Consider the following 19,552-nt stretch of genomic DNA (forward strand, 5'->3'; position numbering starts at 1 on the left):
CCCTCCCTCCCTCCATCCCTCTTTGTGCTCTCTTAAGTTGCTTCCCTTTCCTCTCTCCTCTTGTGAGAGTTGGGCAGATCCTATTCTGTCAAATCTTTCTCTGATTCATCACTTGGTCTGACCCTCAATTAGACATCACTTTCAAACATAGCTGCTTCCTTCTACCTTCTAATTTTACTTTCATTGCTTGGGATTAAAGGTGTGTACTAAGGTAGTGTCTGTATTCTAGTCAGGGGATTAAAGATGTGTGCTGAGGGTGACCCAGACCACAACTAAAAACAAGTTTTTCAAGTAAGCAACACAATCTCCAGGTCCAGGTTCACGGTGTAATCAACATATCCTACAACACACTATTTTTTTTCTTTGATTTTTGTTTTTTAAAGAGAGGGTTTTCCTGTGTAGCCTTGGCTGTCCAGGAACTTGCTCTGTAGACCAGGCTGGCCTTGAACTCAGATCTACCTGCCTCTGCCTCCTGAGTGCTAGGATCAAAGGTGTGTTTCACCACCACCTGGGTTAAAGATCACATTCTATATCATGTCTGTCAATAAAACTTTATTACTACTTGCTGCCAATGAAATGTAGCTATAAAAACTGATACGGTGTGTATAGATTCTAGATGTAAACATACATATATACCCACATACCTATATGCTATAAAAATAAAGGGTAGATATGTACGTTGGGAAAGATGAGGAGGAGAAAGTGCAACAAACCTGGACAGGGCAAACAGACAGACAGGCAGACAGTCCATATTTTCTCTAAGATCATCGAGGGGAATTATTTACAATGAGAAGGGGACCAGTGGAGGGGCTGAGAGGACCAAAATGGTAAAGGATGATAAGCAGACATAAGCAAAGTGCTATTATATATGTGTATGAGAGAATGTTGTAGTGACATCATTCTTTTGTATGGTGATTAAAAATATACTTGAAGAAAAAATAAAATAAAGTATTGAATAAAAGACCAACAAAACAAACCTCCCTGAATGTCACTGGATAAATACTGAGATACAAAAAGGCTAAGAGACAGCTCAGCAGGTAGAATGAACCAGAATGGTGTTGGGCAGCATGAGGATGGCTGAGCAGCCAACCCTTGTCGGCTTGGTAGCTTCACGTGTGATGAAAGGTCCCTTTTCAGAAACTAATGTGGAAAGCTATAGAGGAGGACACCTGACTTAGCATCTCTCCACACAAGTGTACACACATATGCACATACAGAACCAAAGGGCTTGAGACTGGCGTTTTCTCTGTTGGTGGGAGCAGATAAGCTGAAGTAAGATGATTAGCAATTCATGGGGACCTGCTGATGCTCCTGCATCTATTTCAGTGCCACTCTAGGTCAGGGATGAAGGGATCTGACTTGAGCCTAGCCTGCATACGTTCCTATTCCCAATGCTCCCAGCACAAGCCCTGGCTCAGGCTGTCACAAGCCCTGACCCTACAGCCTGTCTTGCCTCAGGTCTGAGGTGGCTGGGCATCCAGGGCATTTCTGTCCCCACCCCAGGCATAGGTTCTGGTCCTCAATAGGTATCATATGAGATAATACAACACAGGACAAGGGCTGGAGCCTTGGCAGACCCCTGATTCAAGGCAAGAAAGCTTTAGCATGAATCTGACCCTATCTGATTCTGCTCCAAGGGCCTGGAGCCAATTTCCCATCGTTACTGCAGAGAGTGTCAGTCTTTATTATGAGTGGGATGCATCCAGTTAGGGTGATTTTGATTGAATGTCCAATAGTCACAATTAGTCTTCATTGAATACTAAATATAAATATGAAGAATCAGAAAAGACAACCAGATTGTGAAAAATCTCCCGAATTTATTTTTGCAATGCTGTTAAATCCATTTCTGATTAAAATAATTCATCACTTATCTATAACAAGCAATACTGGATGCTTATCCATATGTGAATCTATCTTGGAAATAGGCACCAACTTAAAATAGTTTTTAATAAAAATGCATTATTTTGAGGCAGCAATTTGGTTCTGAGGACTGGCTGCTAACAAAGGGAAGACGCTGTTCTAAGTCACAGAATGTTTCCCAGAAAATAAATTAAGGAGGAAACAGCAGAGGCAGCTAGCTGACCATGTGACACAGATGGCAGGGGCAGGGGAGGGGACTACCTCTGCTTTTCATTGATAGGGGCACACCAGACTGGGGGCAGCTGTTGCTCTGTTTTGAGTAAAGTCAGTGACATAGCTCCCATGATTCTACCTAGGCATGAAGCTCCCTTGAAAGTGTCATGACTTGGAGACAATTTGAGAAATGACTTAAAATATGGTCCATTGTCAGAAGGTCCTAGGTGTGGTTTTCAATGCCACCCCCACCCCCGACACGACATGCAGCCCAATCCCAAAGCACCATTCTCTACTAACCCTATCCCTGGACCTTGGTGCCTGCTGCTGCATCAGATGGTCAGTATTGTCAGGACAGTGAACTTAGTGTGACTCTCATGTACACAGACATTTGCATAAAGAGTGACTGGGAGGGGCTAGAAGACAGAGAAAATGAGTCAGGAAAGAAGAGCCAGAGAAGGGGAGGAAGGGCAGGTGGGACCAGAGATACCTATTCCTTACGCATCTGGTCTTGCTGTAACAGTTTTGAGCTTCGTAAATATATGACCCATTCAGTAAGCAAAATAAATGAGAGAGGGACACAGAGAGGAAAGGAGCGAATGGGGGAGGGGAAGGGAGTCAGGAGCTTTTGCTATTCCAGGAACTTATTCCTGGCCTTTACCCTCTGGCTGCACTCACTCACCTCCTGAAATGATTTTCCCAATCTTGTACCCACACACATCCTTCCACACTTTGCCATGGAAGTCCCTGTAGAAACTCCAGTATACATACGTACCTCACCTGTGAATATGGAAATACATCACCCAGGAAGAGCACCTGTGGTGTCCCGGGTGATCTTGGTCAGAATGTGAGTTAAGCTAGCAAGATGGCCCAGGGGATAAAGGAGCCTGACACCACACCTAAAAACCTGGGTTTCATGCTGGGAATCCACGTGGTAGGAGAGAACCCACTCCTGTGGGTTGTATTCTGACACTCACACATCCTTGAATGGTTAGTTGGCTAGACAAGTGTCTGGATGCTGAGAAGCCCACATGATAATCAGAACCCCATTTACCTTCTCTTTCTCTGGAAATTCCTGGGATACACAGGGCTGGCAATGCCCTCCAAACCCAAGTCAACCATCCTTGACCACAGAGAAGTTCTCAGGGAGTCACAGACAGCAGAATAATGGGCTCATAACCTGGTGTCTGGCCTAAGACACTGCTGGGTGGCCTTCCCATGACCATGGAAGTCAACTTTCTGTTCTTCAAGAGACTTGGTCACAGGGAAATGAATGCCTTCCATGCATCCCTCTTCTACCACAGAACCTCAATCCATGTGTGGACTGAGCACCCAGAGCATGGCAAAAGGAAGAAGGGAATGTGAGGCATGAATGTCAAATGTCCCCAGGGTCTGTGCCTTGTGCTGTGCAGACACAGAGGGGAGGAGAGCTCCTGGAAGCCAGATCGTTAGAGGATGAATAGAAGCTCGCATCCAGGATCCCGGGGACAGTGGCTGGCTGGCCATGCAGATCAGAGGAAGAAGAGTCGGGTGAAAGGTGGTGATTAAGATAGAAACAGGGCCAAGATTGACTTGTGTGGGGAGCCCCTAGCATTTTAGGATAGTTGGCAGCAGACAGTACCTCAGACTTGGGATAAGTGTTATTTGCACAAGAGATAAAGGAAGGCATGTGCCCACACCTGATGGACAGACTCCTCTTCTCTCTTCTTGATCCCCAGAGCTGCAGCTGTGACCTTGGGCATTGTCTCCTCTGGTATGTAGTCTTTCCGTGCCTCTGAAGCAGACAGGCATGTGCTAAGGTCTCGAGCACGCTCAGGCAACTTGGCAGGTGACGGGCCCTTTCCTGACTCTGACAGATCCTGGGGCTGCTCATCGACCGGCTGGCTGGCCCACACCCACACACCGTGGTTAGCCAGGGTGCCGTGACAGCAGACTGACATTAATTATCTGTGAGTTAGATTATCTGAAAGCACAAACACGGGCCTGTCAGTGCTGCAGAAAGGCATCTCTGCTAATGTGCCTTACAGCCCAGACCAGGGCAGGGATGGGTCTCTGGAACCAATGGTAGGTAAGGCCAGGAGCCCTTCCTGACCCTGTCCCCAAACAATGTCTTATAAAGAGCCTTTGGGCCAGGCTCCCAGTGGCCCATGACCCATCTCAGTGCCCAGTTCATCATCACAGACTAAAGGCTCTACCTCACAGCTGTGTCTTCTTCTCTATAGTCCCTACCTTGCTCACACACTGTGGCAACCGCACTTCTGCCTTCAGTCCTTCCAACTCATTCATTTAATGCATTTTCCAACTGTTTCCAGGTGGGCCTTCACACTCCTGCCTACACACCATAACATTCCTCAAACCCCATGCTATGTGTTTGTACCCTCCACAAAGCTTCCTACATCCCACCAAGAGTAACAAGTCTCACAGGGAGACAGAGAGGCCTGGAAGGATGAGCTCAAACAATCTCCATTCAAATCCCAGAGCAGCCCCTTCCTAGCCCTGTGATTCTGAGTAAGAGATTTGCTCTCTCTGATCTGCAGATCCCTCTTACATAGTGATAACCCCAACCCCCAGGCTTGTTGAAAGGGCTGAGTTAGGAGGGACAGCAGACACTGGGAAAAGCCTGGCTACTGCTTTGGTGAGTTTCTTGCTTCAGGTAGCTTGTCCCTACTCACAACTTTAGCATCTTGAGAGTGGCCACTGGATCAGTGGTGGGAAAGGTGGTGAGCAGTACTCGGGTGCAGTAGTGTTGACCTTGAGAGATGGTGGCTCTGTAGCAGGTGATGGTATCCTGGTCATCACAGCATAACCCCACCCCCCAACACCCTCCCACCCCATCCCGATGACAACCTACTTGCATTCTCCACAGACTTTCTCCAAGTCTTGACAGAAAACTCTGCTCTGGGCCTTATGGCAGCAGTTCACACGCACGGCCCCAAGCACAAGTCCCAGGGAATGTCCATTGAATACATATTGAATTGGTAGATGAATGAATCAATGGATGGGTGAATGAATGAATGAATGAATGAATGCACAGCAAGTGCAATGGACAATAAAGAGATCTCAAGGGGTTTCAAATCAGAAACCTTGAGTTCCCAATCCTGCCTCCTCCACCCTGGCAGAAGGTCTGACTCAGAGGTAAATCATAGCTCTCCCAAAAGAGGCTCCTCTCAGTTTTCACATCTGAGTAATGGGTATGATAACAGTGCTTAACATTTCCCATCACAGAAGTGGTCTGTCTGGCAAGAAGGTGCTAAGTGTTTATCTTTTTTTCCTACCCCTGTGATAAACTGTACTGACAAAAGCAGTTTGGGGGGGGGGGTCAGGGTTCATTCTGGCTCACAGCTCAAGAAATATTCCATGGCATGGGGACATTAAACTGGCAGGAGCTTGATGCATCTAGTCATATTGTACCAACAATCAGAAAACAGCCATAAGTGCTCACTGATACCCTGCTCACTTTTGTCATTTAACAATCCAGGACCCCCTGCTTAGGAAATGGCCCCACCTACAGTTAACATGGGTCTTCCCACACAAATCGACATAATTAAGATAACCCCCCAAAGAGGCATGAGCAGCCGCCCAGCTCCCAGGTGATTATAGATTCTGTCAAGGTGACAAGCAACACCATCACATTGACAAAATGCTGTGTAGACTGTGGTGTGCTGGACCCTGCTAGTCTCTGAACCAGGCTTGTACCCCTTCCCCACCTGCTTTGCAACTAGGAGAAATGGCTTCCCTCCTGCCACTGCACCAGGGTCAGCCATGTCTGGCATCATCAAGATGTGATAGGGCATGGGTGGATAATATACACCACGTGTAAGGAAGATAATATATCCCCACATCTCCCTTTTAATAATGTTGTAAATATGTCTTATGGGAGAGATAATAGAGATACGGCATGCATAATGGTAATGATGGATCAGACAGATAGGGTCTCGTGTTCATCATCAGGGCAGCCTGTCTGTCACAGCTCCTTTATGGATGGAGGCATCAGTAGATTATGGTGTCAAGTGTGTCTTGAGTTATGGGAAGCAAGAGCCCTTACTTGCACTGTGCTTCTAACAAGTAGAGGGGCGTTGTGGGAGTGGGAACAGTTCTGGTCACTAAGTCAGGCCCAGCCAGGTTCAAACTCCTCAAGCTGGGCTGCTCCCAGCTGTGTGTGTTTGAGAGAATCAACTGCTTTCTCTGGGTCCAGCATTAAGAGCCTGGTGGGAAAGATCTCCTCTTAGGATATAAGTCATAATGGTGGGCAAGTAGACTGGCTCTGTCCATGGTCAATACCAGCTCCCTGTCCAATATGCAAAGCAGAACTTCTTGCAGAAAATGACCCCAGTCAGGATTTAGCTACCATACTCCTGAAATGGACAGGGGTGCTCTTTAGCTGCCCTTGGGCACAGTGGGATCAGCCTAACCAACTGAGGATGGTCTAAGAACCCCCATGAGAGCATGTGAGTACGAGAAAGCTGACACCACTGGCAATCTCAGATACTTCATAGGACACTGTCAGGATATGGGCTTAGAGCGTGCAGCATACCATGTTAGACTTGGGAGCTGGCTGTCCAGGGCTCAGTTCTGGCCCACTTGTGAATTTCACTCAGCCCATGGAGTAAACTAAATTCTTTAAATTATCTAGTAGTATTTAAATGTTGTCTTTAAACTAGAAGTAACCCCAGCAGCTGGCTTCCATGGAAAAGGCTCAATATCACCAAAGTATAGACTGGCTCAGGGTGATTATTTCCCAGGGTTGTTATAAACATTAGACTCTATTTGGTTGTTTTGTTTGTTTGTTTGTTTGTTTGGTGGCTTGGTTGGTTTAGTTTTTGAGACAGGATTTCTTTGTGTAGAAAGCCAGGATGTCCTTGAACTCATAGAGATCCACCCCCCTCTGCTTCCTGAGTACTGGGATCAAACGCATGTGCCACCACCTATTTGCCATTATGCCCAAATCCCCATAGGACTTTGTTAGATCACAGGCTAGCCCAAGCTCTTTTAACTTGACCATCTTTTCCAGAGACTATGAGTGTGGCCAGCACTCTGGGTTTTAGACATAGCTGGGTAGCCCTCCTATGACTCAGGGGTCAGAGACAGACATAGAGGACTATGTTACTCAGCTTTCTGTCACTGTACGAAAATGCCTAAGATAAGGAATTTCAATGGAGATTAATTTGGGCTCCTGGTGTGAGAGATTTCAGTTCAAGGCCATTTGACTCTGTTGCTTGGTACACATCACAATGGAACATTTACCAGAGAGGAACTGTGCACCCCACAGCAGCCTGGAAACAGAGAGACAGGGAGAACACGTGGAGCAGCCGTTCTTGTGGGTCATGACCCCGTTGGTTCCAGTGGAAAACCCAGATATTTACATCACAATTCCTAACAGTAGCAAAATTACAGTTATGATGTAACAACAAAATAATTTTATGATTGGGGGTCACCACAACATAAGGAGGTGTATTTTGAAAGGGTCACAGTGTTAGGAAGGCTGAGAACCACTGGCCTAGAGTCTCATGCCCTGCATGGGCACAAAGCCAACGGCCTAACTTCCTCCCTCTAAACTCCACCTCTTAAAGACTTCAGCTCCTCCAAATATCATGCAGGAAGACAGAGGAGGCTTCAGCACAGGACCTTGTGGCTTATTTGCATCCAAACCACAGGACCTCTGGGCCTGGCCCATATCTGGATGTCAAATAGGGGCTGGGCTTGCTGGGATCCTAGGCTACTGGTTCTGAAGCCACTATGCACTCCCCTAAAAAAGCATGACATGAGCTTTGATCAAAAAATGAAATTAGTTTGAGAAGGGCGAGTTTGGCTGAGAGAAACCAATCTTCCTGGCACAAACATGATCAATGTGAGCCCGGTGAATTCCCCTGGAAACTGTGAAATTGCATAAAAGATTTGATCAAGGTCTCTATCAATCGCCATGCTGTGATAACTGCTAAGGTTTTTCTTAACTGGATTTTAATTTTTATGATTATGATTTGGGGAGTGCTGGAGCAGAGGAGATGCCCCAGCCGCAGGCTCCATCTCTCATGCCCTCCTGTGAAGCATTTGAAGAAGTCAGGGAAACTCAGTTGCAAGAGAAAAGGATCTGGCTCTGGATGTTTTACGTTGTGTTCCTGTTCCCCAACTTGGCAACCGATCAGAAGCTGAACTGGAATCAATGAAGAAAAAGAATAAAATAAATCACAACATGAATAAATCTTTGAAAGTTAAAATCAGCGTGGAAGCAGATAGGGAGGAAAAGACAGCCTGCTTCCTGGCTCTCCCTGGGAAGGGGAAAATTGGAAACTCTCGGTCCGCTTGATCTCCACCCCTCATTCAAAAGCACCAATATGTGGAGGAGGAGGAGGAGGAGGAGGAGGAGGAGGAAGAGGAGGAGGAGAAAGAAGGAGAAGTAAAGCAGAAGAAGGAGGAAGAAGGAGGAGGGGTAAGAGGAGAAGGAGGAGGAAGAAGGAGGAGGAGAAGAGGAGGGGGAGGAGGAGAAGGAGGAGGAGGAAGGCAGAGGAGAAGAAGAAGGAAGGCGGAGGAAGGAGGAGGGGGAGGAAGAGAAGGAGGAAGGAGGAGGAGGAGGAGGAGGAGGAGGAGGAGGAGAGAAACCGAGGGGTTATACCTGACCTCTGCCCCTTTCTTACAGAGAAGCCCTTAGGAAGCCACCTCATAGCTGATGAATAGAGAGTTCTTGCTTAGAGAATAGGACCTTTTTACTCCTGAAAAAAAATTGAGTAAAAAGTCACTTGCTAGCTGAGTGTGGTGAGTTTGGTGCTAGCCTGGGCTATATATTGAGGCTCTGACGGTAAATGATGGACAATGGGAAGGGAGGAGAGAAAAGAGGGGTGGGAAAGAAGGAAAGAGGGAAATCCCTGTCCTTCATTTCACATAGTCTCCCTCGATTTGTGCAGGAAAATGCTTAGCCCCTTTTACAAAAAAAGCTAGGTAATTTCCTCCATCACGCAGCTTCTGATGTCCATCACTCATCTTGAACTTGGCTCGATTCCCTCTGTGGCACAGGCCAGGGATTGCTCCTAGTGCTTACAGACAAATTATTTCCAAGGCTCCAAATCACACTTAGAAAGAGGATTCCCCAGGGCCAGCAGCCTGACCCTTTGCCTCTCACCACAATTAGACTTAAATCACTCTGTTCCCAACAGGATCAAGCTTGTCCCTTTATGGCTCCAGGGGAAGAAATTTCATTCTACCTTGAGCACACTCTAAGCTTTTAGCATCCCTCATTCTCCACAGAGGGGCACTGGCTGGAGTCTCGCTGAATCCTTGTGCTCCAGGCTGGGTCAGGCCCTTGGACCAAACTGAAGCTGAATGATAGGCTCTCTCCTCCTCCCCCCTCTCTGTCCTTAGACTCTAGAATTTTGCCCTCTTGCTTCACAACCAATCGACTGATCTCGATTGAGTTGGATATTTGGTACAAAATCAATTCCTTCCTTTGTAAGTCCTTCTACCAAGCCATAATACATGGGAAGCAGAGGCAACGGGCCATCACTGTCCCTTCCCTGAAGGAAATGGGTCAGAAAAGAACCTTTTAAACACACACAACACGGAGCCGTAAGGGCAACTACACATCTAGGATTCCACGGGTCTAGGGAAGGGCCAGAACTGTCTGTAACAACCTATAGTGCATCACATAGAAGAGATGGTCCTGTAGTCAGGGAGAGGGGATAACAGATGAGCTGGGAATAAAAAGATGCCCCTGAAGATGGATTGAAGCATGTACATCAACGGACACCCCAACAATAAGCCCTGAAACTCAGCAACTTGAAACAGAAAACAGTTGCCCTCATGCTTTTGGGTCTGTAGGGATTGCAGGTGACCTCAGAGCACTGGCCTGGGCTGCATGGCTGTCATCTCTGCTGTAAGACAAATCAGCTGCACTTCCTCTAGGGCTATTCGGGGCTTAGGGAAGCTCCACGTTTGTGAGTGTTCTAGGCTCACCTGAGATATTGCCCTTCTCACAGTGGAGGCCCAGGGTTGGGAGGGTAATCAAAGACTCCCATGGCTCACACCAGGATAGAACCCACTCCGTGCCATTGGCTAAGCAAGACACATACACGGCCTGCCTCCAACTTAAAGGGGTGTGAGGAGTCCCTTTGCCATGACTCAAGAAGTCCACAGAGTCACAGGACAAAAAAGTATGAATAAAAAGTCAGCAAGATGGAACAGTGAGTGAATAGGTCTTTCCACTGAACCCAGGTTCAGTTTCCCCTGAACCTGAGTTTGAGCCCTGTGACCCATGTGGTAGAAGGAACGGACAAACTTCTGCAGACTGCCCCCTGACTGGATGCCAAAATGCAATGTACAAAGATTGTTTAACACTGCAGGAGTTAAACCCAAAGGATCCAACTGTCCCTGAAAGAATGGGATGCAGAAGAGGCCTATAAAAGGGGGGGATGCGGTATGTCTGTTTCAGCCTTGGAGGAAAACAGAGGAGGGAAAGTACCTTGAGGGAGAAGGAGGGCCGGGTGTGTGGTGCTCACAGCGCACCTTATGCCAGGCTCTGGCCTCCACCCTCTCCAAGGAAAGGGCTGATGTAAAATATACACTATCCATGCAAAAATATCAGTCAGAGCTTTGGGGGCAGAGAAGGGGAGTAGGTGTCAGGCATTACTGACTGGACGACCCCTTTCTCTCAGCTCCTCTCAGATAGGAAAGGCTGTGCAACTCAGTTTCCCTGATAGGATTTTGAGAAGTTCCTGCTTCACCAATTGGAGGGAGACAATGGAAAGAGGTGGTCGTCTTCCCCATAGCACTGTGCCTCCCCACCCTAAATGCAATGACGTTCTAGCTAAAGCCCGTGGTTCCTAGTAGACGAACACACTGTGAGAGGCTGAGGGGAACCTGCCCAAAGAATCCTAGTCTTCAATGGTGTCTCTGCTGACCCTGTGGTCTCCAGAGAGCACTATAAGGAAGCCACAGGACTTCTTATGGCTTAACTGCTCCTGGAGCAGCCTAGAGCAATCTGTCATTCACGGCCAAATGTGTTTCTCCCTTATCTTGGGCAAGGCACTAACCTGTAGGAAATAACAGAAAATATTTCAAGGGTGTGTTGGTGAAGAAGAGCCATGGAAAGAGACAGGAAAGGTGACAGGAAGGTGTTCCACACATGAGGGTACTGTCTTAGCCAGTGTTCTATTGCAGTGAAGAGAAACCATGGTCACCGCGGCTCTCATGAAGAAAAGTAGTTAATTGGGCCTTGATTACAGTTTCAGAGGTTTTGTCCATTGTCATTATGGTAGGAAGCATGGTGGCACACAGTCAGACATAGTGCTGGAGAAATAGCTGGGGGTGCTACATCCAGACCTGCAGCAACAGAGAAAGAGGGCCCTTGGGCCTGGCTTGGGCATTTGAAACCCTCAAGCCCACCTCTAGAGGCACACTTCCTCCAATAAGGGCCACATCTCTTAATCCCTCTGAAATAGTGCCACTCCCTGATGACCAAGCATTCGAATATTTAAACCTGTAGGGGGCGTGCTTATTCAAACTACCACCCTTTCTTCCCATCATGGCTGACTGCTTGAGTTTGTCCCAGGTCCTTCCTAGCAAAAGGAACCAACTCCTGCACGCTGTCTTTTGACTTGCACATGCTTCCAAGGCACATGAAGACTTAACTCTCACAATCAGTAAATCCCAAACAGAGGCAGGAAAGTAGAAGCAAATGTCTTGAAATGTGAGAAAATACCACACCAGAACCAGAGGCAACTTTGCAGATCGTTTTGTTGTTTGCACGACGGATGGGGGGTGGGACACTCTGCATCTCATAAGTGGGAAGCCAAAACTGTCTTTGTTGAGAGACAGTTGGAGGAGAAGGAAGACCACAGTGAAGGAGATGTTGGTTTGGAAGCTTTGGAGCTTTGGGGTCTTGGGGCTTCGGGGCCCATCAAGGCACAGCCACATGGTCTTCTTCCTCCTTTTGCTGGAGACATAGCCTTGACTCCAGGACACTGCTTGTGATTTTGAGCTGGTAGGATAGCCCAAACAAATCTCCTTTTTAGAATAAGTGTTCACTCCAGGTTACGCTCATCAAGGCAGAACATAGGCTTTGGGTACAGCCACGGGAAGAGGTATCCCAGCTATCTGTGAATTTGTTACATCTTTAATTTAGGGATCTTTTGAGAACATGCAGTGAGGAGATAAAGGAGATGCATAAAATGCTAAAGAAGAAGCAGTGCCGGAGAGGCTGCCACAGTCGTGAGATGTAAATTTTGTACAGACATGAACTTGGAAGGCTGTGAGGATCCAGTCACAAAACCACTAGGCATGGAGAGAAACCACTAGGCATGTAGAGACGATGAAAACGGAGACAATCGAGGAAAAGTGAGGACATCAAAAGCTATTTCCTGTGACAGTATGTGGGCTACTGAATCCAGCTGAGCCTGAAGCTAGAGGTTGAGCAAGCCAAAACTTGGACAATGGATTCCCTTTGTTGTTCTTATTATTTCTACCCAGGATATCTTCTACTTTGATAGAAGTGTTTCTGATTTAAAAAGTGAGGCAGAATAGAAGGAGCAGGGACCCATGTCTGCCCCTTTGGCTTCCATATGCTAGCTCCAGCAGGCAGTAATTCAATCCCTCCCAGACCTCTCCTAGAACTGTCCTGTTAGCCACCATGACTAAGTCAGCAACTTTAATTTCTACCTGACACAATAGAAAATGCTGTTCTGTTGCCTTTCCCCTTCTGTGTACTTGGGTCTCCCTATCTTTTCTCCAGCTGAAAGAGAAGAGCTACCCAATTTACCACCTCCAAGGATCCATCAAGATGCTGTGACTATCCCCCCAGAGTATACCCAAGATGAGGCTCAGGTTTTAGAGCAGCCAGCAGACTCTGCTGGATGCAGGCCCTCCAGGGTTGTCTGTACAGCCAAAGCTCTTTGCCAAGGACTCCTAATGATTCTCTGAGCAAGGTTTGCTCAGAGCCCTGAACCACAGCAGGGCAGAGGCTGCTGCAGGGGCTAAGTGGCCACAGCTGTGTGGCTAAAGATCTGTGCAGGCTAAGAGCCAACCAATCACTCCAGGGCACTCCAAGTGAGAGACAGGCAGCAAGAGGAAAGGATGAGGAGCCAGAAATGCTCCAGGGAGAGAGCCTTCTGGTGTAGTCTCCCATCCCTGTTGAGATGGGATGGGACTCGGTCACTACAGCTCTATTGAACCTGACTATTGCTTAGTTAGGGGTGTCCTAGTTTCATTTCTATTGCTATGATAAAATACCTCCCCCTAAAAGCTACTTAGGGGAGTTTATGACTCCAGATTACAGTGTATATGTATGGGGACTTCAGAATGAATCATTTGAGCCAAGATCAGAAACAAAAACATGCATGCATTCTGTGGCTGGCTGCTTCAGGCTTCTGCACTGTGACTCCCTGCTAGGATGGAGTGATACTTGGAACCCTGAGATGCTGCAATCCCCTCTCCCATCCCTTTCCTCCCTCCAACATTCCCATGGAAGCCCTTGCTTTGCTCTCAAATCCATGCCCTCATTTTCTTGAATTGTTGTTTTATGTATACACATGTACATATACATATTTCTCAATACATAAGTATAACTGGCTCAGTGTAAGCAATGTTACCTGTATGCTTATGATCTCAGAGCTGACCACTTGGGATTGTATAACCAACTGAGGAACCCTTCCCTGGGGACAATTATTTCTCCTGCTCTCAGCATTCACCAGTTGCCCATGGGTCTTTGTTGAGGCCTAGTTAGCTTTCCCCCTTCAGTGTTAGCATGTCCACTGATGGTAGTGGCATTCAGTTCTTATTTAGGCAGCCATGTTGTTGAGACTTTAGTGGTGTAGCCTTTCTGGTATTCCTAGGAGACACAATCTCATAGCAGACTTCATATTCCTCTGGCTCTTATGATCTTCCCACTCCCTCTTCTATGATCCCTGAGCCTTGAGTGCAGGAATTGTGTTGTAAGTGTATCAGCTGGGACTTGGTACCATGTGAATTCTTGTTCTCTGCATTTTGACCTGTTGTTTTCTGTAATGGTCTCTGAAGTGGAGAAGTTTCTTTGAGGGATGAGTGCGACAGATAAATATTTAGAATGTACTTAGAGCTTATGCTGGCTTAGTAAGGTGACAGTTCATCTCCATTTCTTTATTATGGTTTTCCAACTTAATGGAGTACAGGTTTTTAAAGTAGTCCTTTGTAATATTCTGAATTTCTTTGGCTTCTGTTGTGATGTTTCCCGTTCATTTCTGACTTATTGGTTTGGTTCTTCTCTTTCTGTCTTTTGATTACTTGGGACAAGGCTGTCGAACTCGTTTACCTTCTCAGAGAATCAACTCTTAAATTCATTGAGCCCTTGGCTTGCTTGCTTTCTTCCTGTTTCATTAACCCAGGCTCTGGTTTTTAGTAGTTCTTGATATATGCTAGTTTTGGGTTTTGTTTGATCTTGTTTCTCCAAATGTTTGAGCTGTATCATCAAGCCATTTATTTGTGTTCTTCCTGTTTTTTGGGTTTTGGTTTTTGGGTGTTTTGTTTTGTTTTGGTTTTTTAATGCAGGCTCTTAAAATGATAAATTTCCCTCAAGGGACTGCTTTTAAAGTATCCCAGAGTTTCTACTGTGTTGTGTTTTCATGTTCATTTCATTACAGGGATTGTTTGCTTGTTTTTGTTCTTTAATAAGAACAAGACAGAGACAGAGGTTCTCTGTGTAGTCCTGGCTGTCCTGAAACGCAGTCTGTAGATCAGGCTAGCCTTAAACTCAGAGATCGTCTGCTTCTGCTTCTTAAGTGCTGGGATTAACAGTGTGTGCCACCACTGCCCAGGGAATTCCAAGGGACTTTTTACTTTTTCCTTGATTTCTTTTTTAATCCATTCATCATTTAGTAATGAGTTGTTTAATCTACATAAGTTTGTACATTTTCAAGTTTTTTGCTGTGAATTTTAAACTGTATTGCATATGGTCAAATAGGATACAAAGTTGTTTTAATCTTTTTTTAATTTGTTAAGATTTCTTTTGTATTCTAGGATGTGGCCGATTTTAGAGAAACTTTCATGAGCTGCTGTGTAGAATGTGTATTCTTTGGTGTTTACGTGTAATATTCTGTGAATATCTGTTCGTCCATTTGATGTGTCAACATCTGTTAGTCATTTAATTCTGATGGGTCTCTGTTTGTCTTTTGTCCAGGTGACCTGTCTGCTGCAGAGAGTAGGGTTCTGAAATTGCCTCCTCTTAATGAGTTCATGTTAACTTATTAAACTAAAACTAACATCTGTATTTACAGTAGTACACTTTTTATAAAATTGGGCACCACTATGTTTGGTGCATACACCTTTAGCATAGTAATGATACTTGCTCCCTTGATTAGAATGGGTGCCTGTCTTTATCTCTTCTGATAAATCTTTAAGTTTGAAGCCTATTCTGTTGGATATTAGGATAATGATGCCTGTTAGCTTGCTGGTCCCTCTGATTGGAGCACTTTTGTCTATCCTTTCACTTAGGCAGCCCCTATGTTTCAAGCTGAGGTGTGTTTCTTGTAGACAATGGATAGGCAGACAGGTTTGTCTTCTAGACAGATTTTGTTTCTTGATCCATTCAACCATCCTATGTCTTTTGATTGTGAAATTGAGACCATTAATTAATATTTAAAGTTATTATTGAGAGGTGTGCCTTGATCACAGACACTGTACTCTTGGATGTTGGCATCGTTTGTGGTCTCTGGTACTGTGGGTTTCAGTAAATTCTAGCTTCTTTTCTTTCTATAGTTTCTCAGCTACACACATTCTCCTCCTGAGCCCGAACACTTTTGATGCAGTTTCTTTAGATGTGGTCTGTTGGATATAATTTCTTAGGCTGTTTATAACATGAAAAGTGTGTCTTTCTCCTTCAAATCTGGCAGATAGTTCTGCTGGCCGCATTACTCTATGCTGGCCATCATGGTCTGTTAGGACTTGGAATACATTGCTCGAGGCCCCTGAGGCTTTCAACGATCCCATTGAGAATTTAACTGTTACTTTATGCATGAATTGCATTTTCTCTCATGCAGCTTTTAATACAGTTTCTTTGTTCTGTACACTTAGTGTTTGAACTATGATATATTGTGGAGGTTTTCTTTTTTGGATTTGTCTATTTTTTACTCTCTGTGCTTCTTTTATCTGTATTGCTTAACTGGATTGAAGTCACATTGGGTGTGGTAGGGTAGGGGCAGGGCTGGCTTTGCAGGATGTGTATCCTGGTCTTAAACCTGGAGTTTGACAGTAGATCTGGTGGCCAAAGAGAATAAATAGAGAGGAGGATCAAGCCAGAAAGGCTCTAGATGGACATGTAAGATCTGGCTAGTCTGGGAGGCTTCGTGTGGTATGGGAGGGGACTGAAGATCATGGAAAGGTCAGAAAAGGCAGGAAGAATGGGGATCCACAGAAGTCTAAAGGTTGGGACAATACACACAGGGATGGTAAGATCAGACGAGGCAAGGCCCAGGGAAGTAGGATGCAGGTTAGAGCTAAGGACTGGGTAAGATATGTGGAGGGATGATCAGGGAGTCTCATGCAGTTATATCCTGATAAAAGGTTTCAAAATTAACTCTTAAATGAAATAATTTCATTTTTAAATAACTCATAATATTTGGGGAGGTTTTCTTGTCCATGGTGTTAGGAATAGACCTGGGTTCCTATACTCTAAGTAACCACTCTACCACTGACCTATGTCATTGTCCTTGGTTTTCTGAATGGGGACAGGGGATCTTACTATGTAACCTAGGCTGGCCCTGAACTCTTAATCATCCTGGCTCAACTATTGTATATTGCACTTCCTTTTTCCCTTAGGGCAATATGAATTTATGGTTTCCAGTCCACTTATAAGTAGGATGAAGTTCCCACTTCATCCTAAAAAACATACTAACATTTGAAATAATTGAGAAATCAGCAACTCATCAAAGAAATGAAGTCACAGGGCAATCTGCTGCCCCCAGACAGGAAGTTCAGACAGGCAAATACAGAAAGTGACAACACATCAGCTCAGAAAAGCAAGAAACCTTTGCAGGGAACAGTGACAGGCCCAAAAATCTGCACTTAACCAGAAGTGGCTTGCCAGAAGCTCAGCATGGACACATCTGAGAGTGCAATTCCCAGGGCTCCATCCCTGTGGGTCACCACGCCTAGAGGAGTTTCACCTCTATCACCACTGCATGGGTCTTATGAGGCAGTCTAAGAAAAATCCCATTTGCTTTCAACAGGAAGAGGGCCAAGAATTCATTAAAAAAAAAAAAAAATTCCAGAGCATTCTGCTCTTCCTCCAAAAGGACTGCTCTTACGAAAAACTGTTTCTGCAGAATTTACATTCTTGGAGTTCTAACTCTCCAAGGGAAGAGACAATACTCAAACTCAGCCAGCTCTAACCATCCTGTCCATTCTAAGAGGAGCAGGGGTAACTACAGAGGTCATAGCCAGAGATGTAAAATCACTAAGAGACCTGGGCAGTCATGGGACTGTACAATGTGCCTCCACCACCACCACCATAATGATTCTGTGCTCTTCCCCACTGTGCCTATCCCATCCCACTTTTCAGCAAAGAGGTGCAAGGCATACACAACAACAGTACACAGACACCAACGAAGCTTAAGGACCAGACTCTGGCACAGCAGGGATGCTGGAACGGTCAGAAGAAGGATGCTTTTAACACCGTGGTGATACATGCTTTACAAAAGGATGTACACATAAGAATAAGTGGGTAGCCGGGCGTGGTGGCGCACGCCTTTAATCCCAGCACTCGGGAGGCAGAGGCAGGTGGATTTCTGAGTTCGAGGCCAGCCTGGTCTACAAAGTGAGTTCCAGGACAGCCAGGGCTATACAGAGAAACCCTGTCTCGAAAAACCAAAAAAAAAAAAAAAGAATAAGTGGGTAATATCAGTAGAGAGATAGAAATATCAAGAAAGAAGTTTAAAAAGAAGAAGAAATGCCGTTATTACTAACTGTGAGCAGCACCACAACAGGAATGAATAGTGGAGAGGTCTCACCCATAAAGTGCCACTGCATGGGCATGAGGACCGAGGTCGGATTCCCAACATCTGTAGAGAAGCAGAGTGCACCCAGCATGCCAGGAACCCTATTTCTAGGGGAAAAATACATGAGAATCCTGGGTCTGACTAGCCAAACAGCCTACCTGAAACAGCAAACTTCAGGTTTCAGGTCCAGGGTGAAACCATGTCTCATAAAACTAATAAGAAGACATTCTGACATTAATCTTTGGCCTCTACATGCAGCTGTAAGAGAGAGCATACTGGTACACATGCATTCAGAGAGAGGGGAGGGGAGAGGGGAGAGGGGAGAGGGGAGAGGGGAGAGAGAGAACAATGATACCAGGCTTCAGAGTTTATTTAGCTCATAGTACTAGCATTTGCAAGGTTCTGGGTTCCATCTTAAACACAGATGTAAGAAGGGAGAGAGGGAAGAAAAAAGAGGGGAAGAAGGGAAAGGAGCAAGCTCACTGAGAAATAGAACACATTTGAGAAAAATCTCTGAGCTTGAAGACATGACAATAGACACTTCCAAAGCTGGACAAAAGAGGAAAACTACAGGAAATAAATTGGAATTCTCCAGCTCCATACTGAGTTATGAACTGGGAATGGAATGAGAGCATAGAGAAAAGAACTTACAAGCACCGCCTGTCAATAAGAAAGCTTATGGCCAAGAAGCTGAGGCAGGAGACAGGAGGTAGGATATCAGTGAGGATAGAGAGAATTCTGGGAAATAGTCAGAGGTGAGGGAGATCCTCACTGGAACACTGAGGAGAGGGGTGTAAGGCAAGGAGAGTAAACCAGCTAACTTGAGTTAGAATAAAAGGGATAATAAATTAAGAGCTAGTTGGAAAACAAACCAAAGCTTATGATCTTGGCATTTATTAATAAATTATTAGTCTCAGGGTCATCATGAGAACTGACTGATTAGGAAGAAAAACTAGATTTTACGGGAGAGTGTACCCACGCATTGTGCATGAGAGAAAGAAACCCCACAGGAGCCTCCAACAGACAACCATCCATGCAGCTTTAAGGAAAGAAAACAGAAACGTCTTCTTGGAGTAGTTTGACCCAAGCTGGGTCCAAATTTGAATTTTCTACTTCTCTTCCTGTGTCTCCCAACTGTCTCTAGTCTGTGGTTATTGGCCTATTTGTGTTGACCGTTGTGTGTGATTGATCTGTCTGCCCCTGTTATCTGCCTCTGATGCCTGTGTGTGTTGTGCCTGTCCCCGACAAAAGGCTTTGCTCTGTGTTTATTTGAACAGCACAGGAAACATGACACGGGAAAGAACTAAGGAATCTCTTGCAGAATTCTTTAACAGAGCCTCACAAGAGAAGATGCTAGTTTACTGACCCTACCTGACCCAGAATAGCTCAAAACTTCACAGAGATATCAACTTACATCCCAAGATGCTCCTGACATTTATAGGATACTTGTTTTTTTTTTAAGTTTTCAATCTGTTGTGTGCTTTCAACAAATTATTGCCACAACACACACAGAGAGAGAGAGAGAGAGA

Source organism: Mus caroli, chromosome 7, assembly GCF_900094665.2.
Source record: "Mus caroli chromosome 7, CAROLI_EIJ_v1.1, whole genome shotgun sequence".
In the NCBI taxonomy this organism is placed as follows: domain Eukaryota; kingdom Metazoa; phylum Chordata; class Mammalia; order Rodentia; family Muridae; genus Mus; species Mus caroli.